Here is a 14,866-nt window from a genome sequence, read left to right on the forward strand (position 1 = left end):
AGGCTCATCCTAGTTCCAAGAAGAGGTGCTTTCTTGTTTATGTATTACCATGCATAGTTTCAGTTTCTTCTCAGTTCTTTTGTGCTTTTGACTACTTAAGTACATACATACAAAATAATGAATGGTTAGGGATTCAAAAGGGAAAGAGGGAAAGGGAGAGGGGGGTTTTTTTGGCCTAGGAAGCAAGATTTTTAAAAATGTATTTATTTATTTTTAGTTTTCAGCATTCACTTTTGTAAGATTTTAAGTTCTAAATTTCTTCCCTCCCTCCCCAAGACAGTCTGCAATCTGATAGAGGCTATACATGTACAATCATATTAAGCATATTTCCACATTAGTCATGTTGTAAAGAAGAATCAGAAACAAAGCGAAAAACCACAAGAAAGAAAGAAAGAAAGAAAGGGAGGGAAAATAGTATGCTTCAATCTGCATTCCGGCTCCATAGTTCTTTCTTTGGATATGGATAGCATTTTTCATCATGAGTTTTTTGGAATTGTCATAGATCATTGCATTGCTGAGAAGAGCTAAGTCTGTCATAGCACAATGTTGCTGTTACTGTGTACAATGTTCTGTTCACTTAGCATCAGGAAAGCATGATTTTAAAAATCCTATAAGAATGAAAGTCAGGGAGTGTTCAGGAACAAGAGTACGATCCATTTTGACTGGAACATACAATATATTGAAGGATGGGGTGAGAGATACGCTGGGGATGGTAGGATGGTGACAGATTGTGGAAGGCTTTAAATGTCAGGCAGAGTAGTTTGAACTTTACTTGGTAGGCAACAGTGGCCCAATGAAAACTTTTCGGGAATAATATGATCAGATCTATCCATAGGAATGGTTAATCTGGCAGGGATATAAGAAGAGCTGATTGAATCAGGAAGAAGAGAGCTGAGACAGGAAAACCTTTTACAACAGTCCAAGAGGGTGGACTGAGATATTAGTTGGAGAGAAGCAAGGACAGATACATGAGATCCTGTCAAGAGGGAGTCAAAGGGACTTGTTAACTGATTGGATGCGATAGGTGAGAGAGATGGAAAAATAAAAAATATGGGAATTCAGAGAGTGATACAGGTAGCAAAAAAGGAGAAGCAGGTTTACAGAGAAAGAGTGAGCTCAATGGGACATGTGGAGCTTGTAAGACACATAGATGAAGATGTTGCATCATCAGCTGGAGATATGGGAATGGGGTGGGAGAGAGGTCAGGGTTCGAGGCATAGTTTTGGGAGTCATCTCTATAGGGACAGGATTTGAAGCTTAGAAAGTGAATGACACTAACAAAAGCAGAGGAAAACTACCAAGGACTACCCTTATCGAACATCCATGCAGTAGTAGCTAGTATTTTACAAATAAGGTTTTGCAAAACACCTTACATATATCATCTAATTTGATCCTTACAGCAACCTTGTGAGGTAGTACTATTATTATCTCCATTTACCCATGAGAAAATTGAGATTGAGAGAGATGAAGTGTTTTACCCAGGGTCACAGAGCTAGCAAGTAGCTGAAGCAAGATTTGAACTTGGATCTTCCTAGTTCTAGGTCTATCCCTCTACTCTACCTTTGTTAAGGAGTCAGGAAGAAGGGGAGAAGCCATTGAAGGAGAAAGAAGAAATGTCTGGAGACAGAAGGAGAACCAGAAGACTGTGATGTCTCTAAGGCCAGGAGGAGGAGAATGTATCTAGTAAATAAACAATATGACAAGCCTCTCAGAAGTCAAGGTGGTTAACTGAGAAAGCACCATCAGTTCTGCCGATTAGGAGTTCTTTGGTAACCTTGGAGAGAAGCTTTAGTAAATTAATGAGAGCAGAAGGGAGGATAAAATTGGTAGGGAGGAAATGGCGGTATTGAATATAAATAACTTTTTCTGGAAATTTAACAGCAAATTAGACCCCAGCTGAAAAGCATAGAAATGTCAAGGAAAACTATAAAAGAATTGTTAACAAAGTGTTAGACCAGGTCAGAGAAGAAAAAGATTACCTCTACTTGGGGAGAATCAAGGGAATCTTCCAAGAGAAGGTAGCATTTGAGTTAAGTCTTGAAGAGTGGATAGGATTTCAATAGACAGAGAAAGGGAGGAAAGATAAGAGGGAGAGTATTCCAGACAGAGAGGATAGTGTGAGCAAAAGTATGGTGGTGGGAAAGCATAAGACATAATAATGACAAGTTCAGAGTTTGTGGAGGCAAGTAGGTTGAGGTAAAACCCGAAAAGTCAGAATATGGAGGACCTTAGTCAAGCTCAGGATTCTGACTTAACTGTTTTTATAGTACTTGGACTTTATATGGCACTTTAGGAAGACTTGAAGTACAACTCTCTATCTACTATACCATGTAAGAAAGGTTCTATCACCACTCCATATGCACAGGGGTTTACTCTGCCCCCATATCACCTATAAGGAGAGAGCACACATACAGAAAACATATATGACCATAGAGTACATATAATGAAGGGACAAGCATGAAGGATGCCCATGGGGAACATGTAAAGCCACAGAACACACAAAAGTAAGTACATATATCAGGTATGCATATGTCTAAGGCACATGTGGACAGGAAAACTCAAAACTTTGACCCTACAAAGCCATACGTGTCCTCTGGTGATTTCATAATTTTCTTCTCTTCTACTCTTTCCTGGGCATCACTTCACCTCTGCCAGGTACAATGGCATCACCATTGATCTGTTCACCACTAACAACAATAACAACAATCTACTCAAATGTAATAACTAGTAAGCCTCTCCATGGTAAGTGAGGAATAATGCTCTCTTAGAGCATAATGGATGTCTATGAGCTGCCACAACCAGCCAGGTACCAACAAAAACAAATAGAAGTCCTCAGGCCAAAATTAATTCCATCATTTTGGCTGCTTTTCTCCTTATACCTTCTTGAAGTCCTTGGCCCCAGACAGCTATCTGAATTGGGGTTTAAACATGGATTTTTAGTCTACATCCCTCAAATCCATTTCAGGGACTCTACTCAATAAAATGTTAGAAGAGCTAGGTGAGAGCTGGCTATTGATGAGTTCCCTCAACTTTCAAAATAATCCCAATTTGGTTCCCAAATAAGACTAGTAATCAAAGTTAGTAAAAATAGGGCTAAAATCTTTATTCTGTATTCCTGCCTCTATTATGAATTGCTTCAAGCAACACAATAGCTGGTTGTTTAGCATTTTGGCAGACATAAAAGTGTTAGTCTCTCTACATATACAAGGCAAGATCACTGAATTTAGAGCTAGGAAGATGCTTGAAGTTTAACTATTCTAATACCCTTTTATTGCATATAAGAACGGGAAAGCCCAGAGCAGTGAAGTAATTTGAAACCATAAGGAACCAAGATGAGATTTGAACTGTAGGTCCTCTAGTGGAAAATCCAGTTGTAATTGTGGTTTTCTAATACACTATGCTGAAAAACAGCTTAGGATGTGTGAGGAAGGAGAATATAGTGTAACAAAAATGCAACTATATTTCAAGTCCAGAATTCATGTTTTGCCATGAACTTCCTATCTAATCTTGTGTAAATCAGGAAACCTCTCTGCATCATTCTCTAAATTATAAAATCAGAATAATACTACAAAACTGTCTAACCCACAGGGTCCTTATGAGATATTTGTAAAAATGCTTTGTAACCACAAAACACTATTCACAGGCAATCGTATTAATGATAATAACTATCAAGGGTCTCCATGCAAAGAACCTAATGAACAGACCATTACATCCATCCCTCTGACTTTTGTCAGTATTTCCTCTGTGCTCCCTGAATTAACTATACATGCCATCCCAGAGGGAAGACAAGTCCTGACAAATCCTAGGATATGGATTGGGAATGTTAGTCATTCATTTGTAAGAATATGCAAAGGGCTTCCAACAAATGCCTTAACTAACTTTGCTTGGAATATCTAGAGACTCACCTCCTGGAAAAATGAGGTTTTCTAATAGCACTGATCTGAACCATAGCAATGGAGGTGTGCTAGAGTTCTGCTAAACTGTACCATAATCTACTTCTTAAACTTGATCCTGTATGTCCTGTCTTCATAGCTTCCCACAAGCTATACCCCATGCATAGAATGTGCTTTCTCCTCATCTCTCAGATCTCTTGTTCTCCCTTAAGACTTAGCTCATGAGCTACTTCCACCATGAAGCCAGCTGGCTATTGATGCTTTCTCCTTCTTCAGTCTTTTTTTATACTATTCTCAAGACTAGAACATTCAGCATGTGTCTGTGCGTGTAGAATGAGACAAAACTCCTAATTAGTGTAGAGAATGCTAAAGCTGTGGATATACATGTAGAGTGGAGTTACTGCCAGAGCAACTTGGGGTAAGGACACATGTTTTTCCAGAGACTCTTGGGAAGACTGGCATAGAGAGAGTAGAAAAGACTTAAAAACTTCAGGCATGTAGGAGAAGTCAGCTCAGTATGTCCCTGATGTCCAATTTGCTTCCCCGTAGATTTTGTAGATTTCTTGGAGTAAGGTCTGGTCCTCTCTTTGTTGGGGCAAAATCTTACCTCATCTCATTAAAGAGCTAATATATTTTCACTATGGTAGATTCTAATATGCTTGTATATTTATATATATATATGTACACACATACATATATAATATGATATACATGTTATATTTGTATGTATTACACATACATATATTATATATATATATACACATATAAAATTATCCACTTTCTTTTTGTGTGGTCTTTTTGTAATGGTCTTCTGTGTAAAAAGCATTTGACGAGAAGGGGCCAAGTCAGAATTAGGCATAAACTTGGGGCTACCCTTTTCTCCTTACGAGTGACCAGAGAAGCAGCTTTATTTTAAATTAGACTCACATTCCTAAACCAGGAATAATTGGGGGTTGGAGGAAGGTAGGAAGTACAGATAGATATAATTCTAGTCTACTACTCTTCTGGTGATAAGCAAGGGAAGGAACAAGTGCCTAGTCATGGCCTTTTTTCAGCTTCCCTCAACATGAAAATTGTAGTGTGCCTTGGAGAGGGGTGGATTGGGTTCAAGATATATTTGTTTATATTGACCACAAGCTACATTTAGATAATCCATGTAGACATACATGTCTTATTACACTTGTATATATGTTATATCCTTCCAGTTGAAAATAAGCTCCTTGAGGGCAGGGCCTTTTTTGTTTTAGTCTCTACATCCTTAATGCTTTGCACATAGTCTGCAACTTAATGTTTACTGAATTGATTTGGCATAAAAATCCTAGATGCTGGGAAGGGTCACATAAAATAAATATTTTTCTCTTTTGGTGGTGTTCATTTCACGTCAGCTCTTATATCCTAGCTGAATGGGAATGCCTTTGCATATTTTTGAAAAATATTTTTGAAAAGCTATATTTTGAAGAATTCCCATCTTGGTGACTCTTAATTAACCATGGTATCTTTCTGTGTGCAGACCTACCACCCAAGGTTGAGAGAGATTGGAGTCATGTCCAAGTTTAATGTTGAGTTATCTCAGGAAGGATTGCCTGTGGTTTCTTGCTTAGTTCTGGGAGATGGGTTTAAGAGGAACCACCAGGAGTAGAGGGTCCAGAGCAGAGTACCAGATATTACCATCTCTGCAAAGTGGCCAAACTATAGCCCTCAAAAAAAATGCTGACTAGAAAAAACTACCTGGTGCAGTGATTAGAGTGCTGGGCCTTGAGTCAAGAAGGCCCATTTTTCTGGGTTCAAATCCAGCCTCAGACACTTACTAGCTGGGCAAATCATTTAACCCTCTGTGCCTCAGTTTCCTCATCTATAAAATGCGCTGAAGAAGGAAATGACCAACCACTCCAATATCTTTGCCAAGAAAACTCCAAAGTAGGATCATGGAGAGTCAGACATGGCTGAACAACAACAAAGAGAAAACCAAGGGCTTATCCCTTCATGGGTAATGAGGAGTATAAAGGTGAGAAGCAAAACTCTTGCATAAAGAGTTCTCAGCCCCTATACTGGGGAACAGAATTACCTTCTCTGGAGAGTTTTCAAAACAAGGATACTGATCCTGACCTAGAAGCAGGAGAATGGACTACATCAGTGGTAACAAACCCAAATAGAAGCAGGGCTACCACACTGTCCATGAGGATCTCTACTAGCACATATTGACTTGGAAAATCACACATTAACATTATCTATTATTTGGCTAAATATTTTCTATTTACAGTTTAATTCAGTTCAGGATCCACTGAGGAGTTTTGAGCTTGATGGACTGTGTGTGACACTTCTGCATTAGATAACCCCTTGAGCTCCCCCCTAGTCCCAAAATTCTGAGAAAGGATAGGCTTAAAAGACAGTGGAACTCAATAGGTCTTTACTAAATTGAGTACTGTAGTACTTAAACCCAAATTAGGTTCTATCAAGACTGGTAGAGGTGGTTGCTGTCCTCAGAGAGTCTACAATTCAGCTGGGAAAAACACATGAGAAAAATGAGAAAATGATACAGGAAAATAAAACTGTATTGGATTCCATTGACTTTTAAATCTACCCCTTAATTCAAAGTCAGGGAAGAAGCTGGGATTTGAACTAGGTCCAGAAATGGGGGGAAGGGTTTAAATATGAACCAGTTAAATAATAATGTAAAACAGTGTTAAAATGTGGGACATCAGAATGGATCTTTGGTTTGGTGAAGGGATATATCAACAAGGCCCTAAATATCAAAAAATACTCTCTCCTCACCCCCAGACACCTAAAATTCCATGTGTAAGTAGAATGTCATTTCTTTTAAGCACGGCCCTTTCCAGACTCCTTTTAAAACATCTAAATCTGCCAGGAAGAGGAAACCAATTTAGTCCCTCATCCCTCAATATAAATAAGTCAAATGATCGTTTTTTTCCTGAACGTACCCAGGACAAAGCAGCATTACTAGAGGAACAAAGGGAGTCACTGAAAGGAAAAAAGGACTCAGAAGTGGGGAAAGAGCAGCTTTGCTGACTTTCTCAGGTTTGCTGGGCAGGGAGCTTTCAGGAGAGAGATGTGTCCATACCATTCGAGACCTTAACTTTCACTCCCAATCTCATCTTGATCTTACTGCTTGTCAGCCCTGTGGACCAAAACTTTCAAAAACTGAAGGAAAAAGCAATAAAGGACAAAGGAAAATTCTCTGAAACCCAACCTCTTGGCACCAGAGTTGGTATCATCTCTTCCAAGAAAAACTCTCCTGCTTAAATTCAAATGGTGACTTCTCTTCTGCAAATACTAATAGCAGACATATGTGAGCCCTAACAAGGCATTTTCTGGACCTCATCTCCGACTGGATAACAATGTGGGTAAATTTCCTCCTGGCTCTAAATGTTAATTTGTAGAAAGCTACAGAACATGGTGGTTTCCAGAGGCCTTATTATAGGATATGTTCATTCTTTTACAGTGTATGCACTCAAGGACCTCACAGTCTAATGGAAGAGACAACATATAAAGGAAGTTTCAGCTAATTTCCCTAAATATATAGAAAAATATAGAAAATAATATTTCCTAAATATATAGTAAACTATGTTTCTTAATACCCCCATGACTTTGTCATAGTAAGTAGTTGGCATACATAAGCACTTTTATTCCTTTCCCTCCCACCCCCATCCCTACCTCCCATAGCTCCTTAGGGTAAGAGGGTATAATTGCATTTTTGAGAACTCAGTGGACTAAGAGTGCATGGGAGGAAAGAAGAAGAAGAAGGAAAAGAAGAGGAAGAAGAAAAAGAAGAAGAAGAAAGAGAAGGAGAAAGAAGGGGAAGGAGAAAGAAGAAGGAGGAGAAGAAGGAGGAGGAGAAGAAAAAGGAGGAAGAAGAGAGGGAGGAAGAGGAAGAAGAGGAGATAGGAAAGAAAAGCCACTGACATTTCTATAGAGCTTTACTCATACAAAGATATATATATATACACACACACACACACACACACACAAATATATGTATGTATACACCCACATATGTGTTGTTTGATCTGATTCTTACAATAATCAATCAATAAACATTTGTTAAGCACCTATTATGTTCCAGACATTGTGCTAAGTGCTAGGGATACAAAAAGAGACAAAGGATAGTCTCTATCCTCAAAGAGCTCACAATTTAATAGGTGAGACAGAAAAAAAAAAGGATAAACAAGCCATATGCAAGATAAATAAGAAATAATTGGCAGAGGAAAGGCAGTAGACCTAAGAGCCAAGCAGTCGATGTTACAATTATCCCCATTTTATAGATGAAGAAAGCGAGGCAAAGAAAGATTAAATAGCTTGTGTAGAGTGACATACTAAGTATGGTAGGATTTGAATTCAGGTCTTCCTCACTTCAAATCCAGTGCTATATACATTACACCACATAGTGCATTGAAGGAGAGCAGAGGTTGCAAGAAAGAAAGTAATCCGTATGTTTAGGGCTGGTGAGCTATAGCCAGGGCATTAACTTGGGTTTCTGAGCTAATGTGGGATTTTCAGGAGCATCAGCAACCTGATTGGACTCTCCATTTAAACAGGCATGATAGACAGATTGATAAGAAGGAAGCAAAATGAGAATGAATTGAGAATTCCAGGGAAATCTAGAGTGGGGGGAAGACCAGAGCAAAGAGAAAACGCATAAATAGCCTTTATGAAAGAAGGTACAACTGTACCCACGCTTCCCTATTAGTGTTGTGAGTTTGTTTGGGTCAGAGTTGCCTTGATGCTCTTATCCATTTTGTGATCCATGTTTATGCTCCAAACATTTCATGGCTGCCTTGGCTGTTAGTACTAGAATTGACTCAAACTCCCTGGAAGAGACCTAAATTTAGAGGTTTTCAAAGGTCAGAGACCCTTTGTTTGGGTGGGGATAAGACATGAACCATATGAGAGTATTTATTACTGATAAACCTCTAAAACTGAACTCAGTCCATCTGTCCTCAATCAACACATGGGCTCCAAATGCATACTGATTTTCCATTGGATCTATTATAACGAATGTAAATTTCCCCGCCATGCTCCAATGAAGAAAGGCTCAGTTACGATGCATGTTGATTTCCTGTGTCCTTGCTACAATGCATGTTGATTTCCCATGGTATCATTAAAGACCCATTAATTCACCTGTGGCCCCTTCCTAATGCATGTCCATGGCATGTTAAGTATTCCATGACCCAAAAATCGAGATAACTTTCCTGTGGCCCTATTACAAGCATGTTCATTTCCCAGGAGCCATTATAATGCAGATTAATCTTCCTGTGGTCCTGCTGTAATATTAATCTTCCGGTGGCCCTGTTACAATATTAATTTTCTCATGGCCCTCTTCCAACCTATGTTAATTTTCCGTTGCCAATGGAGATGCCCCCAGCATAGTGGATCAACAGACACAAATAATTTAGATTTATTATGGAAAGTGGACCTAGAGATTGAGGCAATTTACTGCTTAGAAACGGATCCCAACTTGTCCATTAAACTGCCCTATTTCCCCTTCTCGCCCCTTACTCACACCTCTTCAGCATCAATATAGATTACTGTATATACTGTTAGCATACTGCTCCGGCTTTAAGTGAACAATAATACTCTAGGTTATAAGTAAAGAGAAGCAGCAAAAACAATTACCAGATTCCCTCCTTTGGAAAGAAATCGTTGCCTAAATTTGCCACAAATCACTAGAAATAAATAACTTTCCCCTAGCTCACTTATTAGCTCAGGAGACTGGTGGAACCATACAGCTTCCAAGATGAAACCCAGAACCAGCAGGACCATTAAGGTGGACAAGTCGTCCACCTTCCTCCTCCTTTCCTTCTCCACATTTTGGACCTGGCTTAAAGTATCCAGGACAGATGAATTTTTGTGTGAGGCAAAAACGTGTAAGAGACAGAAAGGAAAAATCCACTGTTGAGTTAGCCTTTTCTTGGTCCCTTTCTTCTGAGATTACCTTTCATTTGCACAGTATGTTCGTAATTATTTGCTTGTTATCTCCCCTAATAGAATATATGCATCTTGAGGACAAAGACTGTTTTTTGCCTTTCTCGTATCCCCAGCATTTAGCACAGTGCCTGATAGGTAGCAAGCACTAAATGAATTCTTGTTGACTTGTTGATTGATTATTGAGGAGAAGCAAGGAGAACTCTGCTGTCCATGCAGAGGTCTCTCCTGCCCTGTTTCCCAAAGGGATGCTGCTGGAATAGCAGGCACACCGTTAGACCCCTCTATCCCTTGGGATTATCTATTTGACAGAGACAGAAGCAATAGGGCTGCCCACAGAGTCCCTCCACAACTGAGGGCAGATTTTGGAGCTTGCTAGGGTCCTACATCTTCTAGCAGAGAGGCCAACACCCAGGAGAAGCCCGAGGGTAATCGTTTCAGGTTGAAAAAATCTGCCTCTCCAACTCACTTTCAGCAGATCAGCCAATCAGCTACTGTGGCATGAAGGGCTGGGCATTTCCCCTCACCAGCGATGGAAAATCCTTCTCAGGCTCTAGCTTTTACCATTAACCTCTCAGAATAAAGCATCTAACCACTGCAAAGACTACTTGAATTTCTATAACATTGGATTTAAGCATTACAAAGCCTTTTTCTCCCAATACTCCAATTGCTAGAGTTCAAAAGTTATCAACTTTCTGAATGGACTTACTGATGATATACTTTATTGTCTCCTCCAATAGAATGTAAGCTCCTTGAGAGTAGACACTGTTTTTTGTTTGTATTGTTTCGTTTTGTTTTTTTAAGTCCCTAGCATGTAGTGCAACTGGGTGGCACACAGGAGAGAGTGCCAGGCCTACAGTCAGAAGACTCAACTTGCAGAGTTCAAATCTGGCCTCAAATACTTACTATCTATGTGACTCTGGGCAAGTCACTTCACCCTGTTTGCCTCAGTTTCCTCCTCTGTAAAATGATCTGGAGAAGGAAATGGCAAACCACCCCAGTATCTTTTCCAAGAAAACCCCAAATGGGGTCATGGAGAGTGGAACATGACTGAACAACATGGACATGACTGAATGACATTTGGCACGATGTGGGGGCCTTAGTAAGTGCTTAACAAATGCTAATTGATTGAGGTGATAGTTTCAGTAAAATAGTAATAATAACTACCTAGAGTTTTTAAGCCTTTTGTCTCTTCAAGGTCTTTTGTAAAGATTAAAATAGTACACAAATGTCAGCTGTTATTATCATTATCCCCATTTGCTGTTCCATCTAGTCTGACTCTCTGTAACCCCATCTGGGGTTTTCTTGGCAGAGATACTGTAGTGGTTTGCTATTTCCTTCTCCAGCTCATTTTACAGAAGAGAAAACTGAGGCAAACAAGGTTAAGTGACTTGCCCAGCTGGTAAGTGTCTGAGGCCAGATTTGAACTCAGATCTTCCTAACCAGGCCCTGGGCTCTGTCCATTGTAGTACTCAGTGGCCCTGATTTACAGATGAGGAAACTGAAGGTCAGAGAGTTGTAAGACTTATTCAGGGTCACACAATTATCCTTGCAAGAGGCCAGACCTGTCTTAACTCCTGGTGTTTGTGCTATGCCAACATCTCCAGACTCTCAAACCTGGAGTTCTAAGGTAAATGGTGCTTTCTCATCTGTGGCATGAGGAAGAGCAGACCACAGATTCTACCGAAAGGAACAAGCCTCACCCATAGACACGCCGAGGCTAACCCGGCCCTATCCAAAGACCTCACCCATGGGCTCTCACTGCAGCTCTCAAGACTGCCTCTCCAGCTATCACTTCCATGATGATTCCTCCTTTCTTTCCTATCCCAGTTCTTTCTGCTGGGAGGCAGGGCTTCCCCAGTAAAATGTACAACATCCCCTCTACCCCCGTAATCAGCAGCATCCAGGTAGCCTTCCTTTCCCCACCCCCCTGCAATTTCCTCCACCGGCCTCTCAAGGAAATGTGCCTGCAGTCCAGGCCTGGCTGGGAACTCCTGGAATCAGTTATTATGTTGTCTCCCCCAAGCTGCAGACCCAGGGTTATTTCTCTCATTCTAGAGCGGAGATGGAGGGTGATTATCCTCCAGGTTGTACCTGGGCCAGGGTGGTGGAGGTGGGGGCGGAGTAGGGTGGGAGTGTGTCAGGGACAGGGTGCTAGAAGTGTGGATGGGCTAGAGTGTCCCAGCTCTCTCAGCCTAGGCAAATGAAAATTCATGGAGTTAAGCAGCACCTTGAATCACCTAAAGCCAGGGAGATTAACTGCTGAAACAGATGACTGTCCAGAGCAGCTCTGGTCAATTACCTAATGACTCTAACCAGGGTCTGGTATTTTTTTTGTTAAACTCTCAGCTATCCCAGCTATCATTATAATCTCATTTCCCTTCCTGTCTTTAAGCATTTGTGTAAATCTGTAACCAGCCTTCCAGCTTGCAACAAATTTAGAAAGCCTCACAATCTTGTTTAATTTCCTAGACCCGAGCTTTCCCAGTGACCAGCCACCAATTATCAGTCATCAGAGCTCCCTTTCCCCATCTCATGAATCTCAGGGCCCTAGGCAATGCTTATGGAGAGAGGAGGGAAGGAAGGAGGGAAGAGAAAAAGGGTCCAGATGGACAGGTTGTGGTGGCGGTGGTGGTAGTTGTGATTAATGCCTGAGACCATGAAAAAACTAGTCGTTTAAATCCATACCGCCTCCATCCTGCCTCCTTTCATGTTTGGGATCCATCTGAGAAACATGAGACAAGATTTGAGAGGAGTTTCCACAAGAACTTTCAGGACCCTAATCTGGATCTCAATCCACGCATTATGGCAAAATGCTGATTATTCTTTCCCTCCTCCCAGCTCTTTTAATGTGTGGTTTTTTGTTTTTGTTTTTTCCTGAGAGCTGAACATTTTTTCTAGCTGCTTAATTTGGCCTCTTACTTGTTTCTCCTCCTGACTTCCCTGTTTCTTTAAGTAGAACCACTATCCTCCCAGTAATCCAAGTCCAAATCCTGGGAGTCATCCTTCTCTTTAATATAGCTATGAATCTCTCTGTCTGTCCTGGGAAAGGCTAGACCAGCATTTAAGACATGCTAAGGTGGAGTAGTCAGACATTAGAACCTGACTTAGTTTCTTATGTCCTGAATGACCCTAGACAAATTGCTACACCTCATTGGGCCTCAGTTTTGTTATCTCTAAAATGATCAGCTTGGTAAAGAAGAGATAAGAGAAAACCTTCTTCCCACTCCTTTGCCTAGGTAGGGGAATATCCACAAGTGTGGAATATTGCATGTAATGTCAGACTTTTTTATGTATTTCTGAGTTTTACTGATTTTTTCTCTTCTTTCACCTTTTCTTTTTTTTTTCTTTAAGAAAAATATTCTTTATTATAAGGATGGCTCACTGGGAGAGGAAAGAAAAGAGAAAAAGGAGGAAATCTAGGTGATCTAAAAACAAAAGGTGTCAATAAAAAATATATTTTTAAAATGATTTGGTTGCACAAGATTTAGACCTTTGCAGTTCTGAATTCTGTGATCTTTATTTCACTCACTCCAATATCTAATCAGTCTCCAAATCCTGCTGATTCTATCTCAGAAATGTCTCTTCCATTCTCCCCTTTCTTTCCATCCTCAGAGCCATCACCGTTAGTCCAGACCTTCATTACTTCTCACCAGAACAGTTCCCATTTCATTCTTTGTACTTTGATAGACCCAGTAGGTAGCCTGGCTAGTCTGGTACAAAGTAGGTGCCTAATCAATGCTTATTCATTGGTTTCCTATCTGATTTCCCACCTCTTGTTTCCAGGCCTTCCTCTACATATCTATCAGATCAGGCAGGGTCCCCTGGAAAGTAAGCAAAGTTTGGGGGGGTGGAGTTTCTCTGAGATTGGAACTAGGGGATTCCTTCCCTCCCCATTGTTGCCTGGGGATTATACATTATTGTCTTCCTCCTGGGTGTTTGGCAAGGTCCAGAACATTCTGTGTCCAACCCAGTTTTATACCTGTCAAGGCCTGCCAAACTGGGTTCCCCTGTAGGGAAAGGGGAGGGTTCCAAGAAAGAGCCAGTTGAAACTTGAAAAGGAAAGATAACAATGAAAACCTGGCTCTAAGTCCCACTCGTGAGTAAGGGTCTGAGATTCGGAGGTTTCCCCAGGCTTCACCATAAAGGGTCCCCACACCAGGGTCAGAGAGCCTGCCTCGCTTTGACTTCCCTGCTCAAAAGCTCTCAGGGAGAACCCCATGCTTACCTGGAGGACTTGCCACGTGCTCTGGACTTCACATTCTTTTCCACGTATTTTTCTCTTATGATTCCATCTAACGGAGATAAATTCAACTGACTGGACTTTACTCATGATGCTCCCTTTGTCTGTGTAACCACCAGATGGCATTAATAGCCACTCTCTGGGGAGTCTCACCCTTACCCTTCTCCTCTCTGCCTGCTGGCTTCCTTCAAGTCCAGGCTATAATCCCATCTTCTTCAAGAAAGCTCTCCTGATCCCCCTTTGAGCTAGTGCCGTACAGAGCTGTTTTCATGTTGTCTCCACTATTAGACCTCTCCCTGACAGCAATGATTGTCATTTTCTTTCCTTTGTATTCCCAGTGCCTGGAACACAGTAGGTGCTTAATAAATGCTTATTGACTGGGTGAGTTACTTTCTATGAGAGATAGCCTGGTGCAGGAGATCAAGAAGATCTGATCTCACATTCCACCTCAGACATCGTCCGACCCTGTTAAGTCACTTAATTCTCTGTGCTTCTGGCCCCAATTCACTGAGGTCAAGGAACATGTGAATTTGGGGAATCTACCTAATTAGAACTTAAACCTGCTATTTTTCCAAGGAGCACTAGCCCTGGAACCTTGTCATCACATGATCAATTCCCGATTCTCAACACAGAAGTCAGCAAATGTGGCTACCACGTGCAGCATTTTAAATCTTAGCACAGAATTGGTAAGCAGTGAAATACTTCATAGGAAGCAGGAAATAATATATAAGAAAACTACCAAACTTCTACCAGGCAGCAGGAAGCTCACCACTCTCCTAAAACTCAGAAA

This window comes from Notamacropus eugenii, chromosome 1 (assembly GCF_028372415.1).
Source record: "Notamacropus eugenii isolate mMacEug1 chromosome 1, mMacEug1.pri_v2, whole genome shotgun sequence".
Lineage (NCBI taxonomy): Eukaryota > Metazoa > Chordata > Mammalia > Diprotodontia > Macropodidae > Notamacropus > Notamacropus eugenii.